The sequence below is a fragment of the Bufo bufo genome, chromosome 8, assembly GCF_905171765.1.
Source record: "Bufo bufo chromosome 8, aBufBuf1.1, whole genome shotgun sequence".
Taxonomy (NCBI): Eukaryota; Metazoa; Chordata; class Amphibia; order Anura; family Bufonidae; genus Bufo; species Bufo bufo.
Window position 1 is genome coordinate 10,440,800 of NC_053396.1, and position 6,960 is coordinate 10,447,759.

At 42.5% G+C, this 6,960-nt stretch overlaps 1 long non-coding RNA gene across 1 annotated transcript; it reads right to left on the reverse strand.

Annotated features, from left to right (window-relative positions):
- Positions 1 to 282: 282 nt before the first annotated feature.
- Positions 283 to 3,265, reverse strand: LOC120977411. Its single transcript, XR_005773891.1, has 3 exons — positions 3,178 to 3,265; positions 2,801 to 2,807; positions 283 to 386 (listed from the first exon to the last, which is right to left on the reverse strand). It is a non-coding gene; the product is annotated as an uncharacterized LOC120977411 (long non-coding RNA).
- Positions 3,266 to 6,960: the final 3,695 nt, after the last annotated feature.

Below are 6,960 nucleotides of genomic sequence, written 5' to 3' on the forward strand. Positions count from 1 at the left end.
CATAGCTTGATAATCTCCTTTTGAAGAGTGTCCTTTCACTTTTATCACACTTATAGCTTCTGGCAATTGAATTGCATGTAGCAAGTGATCTATGTATTTCTGATTCGCTACCTTCTTCCCGTCTGCTGAGATATACCCCCTATTTTTCCATATTAATGCATAATCATGCACTGTTCCAAATGCATAGCTACTATCAGTATAAATATTCACTTTGTGTCCTGCGAATATTTCACAGGCTCTTGTGAGCGCCACCAACTCAGCTTGTTGTGCTGAAGTTGTGACAATTGGTTCAGCTTCTATCACTTGATTTGGGAGCATGACCACTGCGTAACCTGTTTGGTATGTCCTGTCATCTGGTCTTGTGCATGATCCATCCACAAAAACATCTATACTGCCAGTCTGTGGTGTGTCCTTTAAATCCTCCCTAGGTGTTGTGCATGACAAGATTATTTCATCACATCTGTGTTCAGGTATTGGGTCTACTTGCTCGTCAGAACCTTCATGCTTAAGTCTCAAAAGTGTATGCAACAATCTTATCACTGGTGAGGTGTCTGGACATGTCTTTATCAACAGGTTTGCCGTACTGAGTAATATGGTCTCATATCCGGACAGTCTCTGAGCTGTCATGTGTTGTGTGGTCATGTTTTGAAGGAGGGACAAGACTGTATGAGTGGTGAAAAGTTCCATTGTATTTCCATGGACTATCTTGGTAGCATCCTTTACTGACATAGCCGCGGCTGCTAATGCTTGGAGACAGTGAGGCATTCCAAGAACTACAGGAGGTAATTTTTTCGATAAGTATGAAACTGGCCTGTTTCTCCCCCCATGTGTCTGTGTCAAAGCCGCTGCATAGGTTTCTCCAGATACCACGCAGTATAATTGGAATGGCTTTCCATAATCTGCCAGGGCCAAGGCTGGGGCTTGGGTCAGGGACCGAATCAATCTCTCAAAGGCTTCTACTCTGTCCTCTGTCCACTCCACTACCTTTGGTGCTTCTGTGAGTGTAGTTTTTCTTAGGATTGAATCCCAATGGGAGCAATCGGGAATCCACTGCCTACAATACACTATTGACCCTAAAAAGGACAGCATTGTAGCTTTGTCCCTCGGCCTGCTTAGGGAGGTCACTGCCTTGACTCTAGCGGGTGAGATCTTTCTCTCTCCTGCCTCTATTATGCACCCCAGATACTCTACCTGGGTACTTGCATATTGGATTTTCTTCTTCGAGGCCAGGTGTCCTTTGCTTGCCAAGTGGTCTAATAAACTCCCTGAATCTATTTCGCAGGCTTCTAACTCCGAATTGGAGAGTAAAAGGTCGTCTGTGTACTGTATTAAGGTGGAGCCCCTCTTTGGTTCCCAATCTTCCAATGTAGCCTTTAATACAATAGAAAAGGCTGCTGGGCTATCCCCAAAACCTTGTGGGAGACGGGTCCAAGTCACCTGACCATTATCAGCCCACTGAAAAGCAAAAAGATTTTGTGCATCCCAAGCCACTGGTATGGAAAAGAACGCATTACTGAGGTCAACTACAGTGTAGTATCTGGATCCCGCAGGAATGGCCCCAAACACAGCTGTAAGATCTGCCACCAAGGGGGGAAGTGGGATAATTGCCTTGTTGACCTTCCTTAGATCCTGTACCAGCCTCCATGTGCCATTAGCCTTTTTTGTCAAAGACTAATGAAATCTGTAATGCTGCCATTAAATCCCTTCCTAATAGGCAAACGGGGCACTCTAGTAGGACTGCAAAAGACATGTGCGTCACTAGTTCCCCCGTAAGAGTACAAACCGGGAGCGGTGCTGTCACCTTATGTATCACTGTCATCCCATTTATACCCATAGAACTTCCTTCGGTGCATTTATTATTAATGAAGTCTATTTTGTTTACACTTGAAGTCGTTGCTCCGGTGTCAAGCAATAAATTAACTTTAATACCATCAATTTGCAGTATTACTTGTGGTAAGACTTGCCAATCAGTTGGAACAAAATGCATAATGAAGGATGGGACTTGTTCTGGGCACCCCTAGTAGTAATTGTTCCCCCGTGGGGACGGGTACTGTTCATGCTCAGACCACCTCTGTAAGTCTGATTGCAAATTGGGTTGTCTACTCCCCCCATCCTGTGCTGGCCAGTGTATGTTAATACGATCTCCCTGGGGTTGTCTTCTTGTCATATCTTGCTGTCTTTCCTGTTGTCTGGGCCCCCTCGGTAGTCCGAGGCACCTCTCCCTCTGTATCCTCTCCTATCTTCATCTCTCACCATTGGACATTCCCGCCTCCAGTGACCCAGACTCCCACAAATGAAGCAACCCTGTCTCCTGATTTCTTTCTACTCTTCCCTGGTAATCTGCCTGGTCCCTACTTCTCGGACCTCTTCTATTATTCCTTCCCCGGGAGAAACCTGACATCATCATGTAATTGCTTTCCCCACCTGACAATATAGACTCCTGTTGTATGTCCTGCTGCACTAACAATAGAAATACTCCTCCCTTTTGATTAAAAACACCAGAGGCCGAGAGTTTTGCTATGTCATCCATAAATTCTGTCACTGTTTGAGTAAGCCATTCGTTATTCACTAATTTTATTAGCTGTGTCGTCTTAGGGTCCCCATTTGTCATACATGTAGTCTTGAACAATTCAGGTGAATTCATTCCTGTACTACTGTAGAGATCCAACAGTCTCTTACAGAAACTATAAAAATCCTCTTTCGGCTCTTGTTTTGTATTTAGCATTGTGTGTAAACCTGAATCCCCTTTGTATCTTTTCATCCATTCTACTCCTATCTTATCCCAAAACTTCTTCCAAACCTTGGGGCTATCTCTGTCTCCTGCATCCCTAACTTCTTTTTCTGATGCCTTCATTACCTTTCCTGGATCGATTTGAGAGCCAGTGTCTGGGTCTATGGCTGAGAGTATTATCTGAATATCCTCCAAAGTTAAATGGCTCCCTGCGGTATATTTCTGCAGAAACATAGCTGCTGCTCTAGGGTCCTTTTTTGGATTGGAGCACATATCTTTCAGTTCCTTCATTAATCCTAAAGGAAGAGGGATATGGACTTCAGTGCTACCTACAGTAATCATGGGAAGCCGCAGTTGTGTGCCTTCCCTATCCCCTTCCTCAGGTGTTAGAGTGAGTTTGGAAAATTCATCTGTCAGGGGTTGGACTATTCCAGGTATTCTAGGACTGGAGGTTGCCAGGGGAATTCCATGTTCTAAACTGTCCGCTTCTATCTGTGTTTCAATTCCTGTTATCCTCCTATCGTACTCTTCCTGAGCCCTGGTTTCCCAGTCCTTCTTCACCCTCCACTACTCCTGTCTTAGTTTTCCTATCTCGGTCAGCAGCTGTTTTTTTTTGTTAGTTGCAGCTCTGGTTCTACCACACTCTCCTCCCAAAATGCCCTTTAATTCATCTATCTGTTCCTCACTAGGAAGGTCTGTATCATCTGGGTCCTCGTGATCATAGATGACGGGAAAGACATCCTGAAGGGGAAGTTGTTTAATGTAGACTATGTCTCTCCTTAGTTTATCCCTCAGTTGAATCAGCTCATGTACATAACTGCCCATACTTTCTCTATATTCAATTCTTTTTTCCTTAGCTTGTTTGACTTGTGGAGTCACATCTGCTTGTTCCATAAGTGCTGCTGCCACTATAACAGCAGTACTCAAAAGGGAATCTCTATCCCCCAAATCTGGGTACAGTCCGGTTCTCTTTTGATTCTCACCGGAAAATAATAATTCTGGTGCGGTTGCTTGTTCTGGACAGGGGACCTTATCATAAGGGACTTGTAGCATGCTTTCTGTAGAGACAGCTGGGAGTATTGCCTTTTGTGGTTCTAATACCGTCACATCATATGCCGGTGGCTTTTCTGGCAAGGCGGGCAGAATTTCTGACCATGGGACTTCTTCCTTTTTACTAATTGTCTCCCTATTTTGTTTTAAGTATATGTGATGGGTTGGTGGAAATCTCTTTCTGTATTCTTTTAATGCCTTCTCCCATTTTTTAAAACATGTTTTCATATAATCTTCATCCCAGGCACCAACGGGATAGTTATATTTTGGGTGCAGCCCCACCATTTTTTTGACCTCCTCCCAATCACCCTCATTGCGAGGACCCACATCGCTGATCTGCGTAATACACAGCACAGTTGCTGACTGCGGTCACAGATATTTACCCAAAATGGATCAGTTACATTTTGTATCAGGCACCTGTGGGATTAGTGTAACGGTGTGGGTTTGGTCTCTGGCTCACCATCCAGATCCTTTCCCGCGCCGTTACCCATAATGTTTAATAAAATCGACAATGAACTCTATACATATATTTTCAAGCAGCAAACAATGAAGTGGAAATAGCAGAAAGTAATTGTGTTAGTACTGTTATGTTGAGAATCAATTAAGCCAGCACAATCAGATTTTCCACTAGCACAATATTCTTATAACACGTGTAAAAATATCTTATATGGGCAACACCATTTACGAACTTAATAGACTGCAGTATTCAATGTTACTTTCCAAGTTTTAACTGGACAATCCTAGTGAGTTAGAAACCAACATCTGCATTCAGATGTATGCGTTTCCCTCACCTTTTTTTTCCATATGTATTCCTTTTCCTTATACATATATTCCGGGTACCTTGTTTCACATAAATCCAGAGTTATCCTTTAACTCAATAAACCGTCAAATGGGAGACTAATCCCATTTGAAAAATCCCTGCCAACGTTCGAAGAGACTAGTTCTGCATTCGAAAAATTCCCTGCCATCAATATGATGTATGTTCCTGGAACAACATCCCCTGCCAACCACTGTGCCTATAGGAGACGCCGCTCCTATCAGGATACACAGAACACTGAGTGCTGCCTCGTGTCTGTCCCACAGTCCTAAGAACACTAAACTAACCTGCCATCCAGTATACATCAGACATTCACCGTATCCAGGAGAGAAACATTCCAACCACATAAATAGTGGCAGAAATTATTTACTCACCTGGATAGTCAGTGAACCATCCTCTGCTACCAATTGAAAGGGCCCCTGGTTTGTCTGTGGGTGAACCTCCGGCCGGGCAACCACTAAAGACCAATACACGTTGATAGGTTTAAAATGGTTGTCCTTTATTTTGACATCGTACACAATTTATAGATATAAACCACAAGATTATCATATACCTCCCCTAAGCTTAATCCAATCAGGTAACGAATTTATTAATCTCACCTCCATACAACCTTAGTAAAAAAGTCATGATAATTTCCTAGAAACAAGATACATATGTGATGCATTTATAATTCTTAGAACTCAGATATCTAACCCACAATTTTTGTTGATTTCAGCTTTGTTCAAATATTTCTCGGAATTATCTTTGTTTATCTTGTATCAACATTTATCTGAGCAAACGTTTTTTATCTAAACCACAGGTGAACGTCAAAATACAAGACGTGTATATATATATATATATATATATATATATATCACCCGTATTAATGTAAAATATATGTCTAATGCATATGTTAGATATATGTGTAAAAAGGTATATATGTGTATATATATGTTTCTGCAGCTATGATGCCATGCATTCGGCAATTCTCTCTTCATGTACCTCTATCATAAATGTGGTCTTTTTTGCTAAAGCATGCATATCTCTTTCTAGCCATGCGGTTTTAAGCTTCAGACAGCCATTTCCTCTTAGCTTGTGTTGCTAGACCTCATTTCCTGTTTAGCTTGTGTTACTAGACCTTGCTGTCATAAGAGTATAAAATATTTCCTTTAAAGAAGAACTCTGCATATTTAATACAAGCATATAAAGCTGAATTAATAAATATATATATATATATATATATATATATATGTGTGAACGTGTGTGGATACAGACATAATTTCCTTACACATAGCGGTCCCTCTAGTTTGCAAGTAAAGCTGATCCTGGAAACGAAACATGTTATGCGTGAGGATGAACCTGATGGATTCAAGGATAAAGGATTTCTGATCAGTGGGCATGAACTGGTCTTCGTCCAGGTATAGTTTGATGCAGTTGATACCCAACTCGTGTTCAATGTTTGAGTAGAGCGCCGTGACGTCTAATGTCATTAACCTGTAAGTGCCTTCCCACCTGATCTCCTTGAGTGATTGTATCAAGGAGGAAGAATCCCTGAGGTATGATGGTAAATTGATGACCTACTGCTGTAGGAGAACATCAACGTAATGTGAGAGATTACAGGTAAGGGATGAAATGCCTGAGATGATCGCGCGGCCCGGGTTTTTTTTTTTTGTCCTTTTATGGATTTTTGGTAAATGATAAAAGGTGGCAATTGCTGCGTCTTGACCTAGAATGTAATCTTTTTCTTTCTTGTCTAATATATGTTTTGCGGATTCAATGAGTGTTTTGAATGCCACCTTATGCTCTATGGAGGGGTCCTCATTAAGAGGGAGGTAATAAAAGAAACAGGAAGTTAAGTTAAAGCTAAAAGGGTCCTAAGGTGCAGATCTCAGATAAGGACCCAGTGTGACCGAAAGCTTAGGGAAAGCCTAGCGGAGATGAGTGGTAGTTCATTCTATGCACTCTACTATCATTAAAGGGAGTCTGTCATCAAAGTTTGACCTTTTTAACCCTTCCCATAGCTTTCTAGCAGCCTTACAGTTGCAATCCTGGACTTATAAAACCGGCAAAAAACAACAACTTAGTAGCATATGCAAATGAGGGCTCGCAAGTGCCCAGGGGTGGCATTACCCTCGTAGGTGCCCAGCTAGCTCAGCCTTATTGTCGCTTTCCCCTGCCCATTCTTTCCCTCTGACCGCCCATCTACTTGCTTCTTGTTTCGCCGAGATCCTGCGCACTCAGTCTGTCAGCCGGTGCAATTAATTAATGCGCATTCGCAGACTTTGCGTCGTTAGCCGGCGCATGTGCATTAATTACTGTGATGCCGTACAATGAATGGGCATCGCAGTGCGCATGCGCCGGCCGACGGACTGAGTGCGCAGGC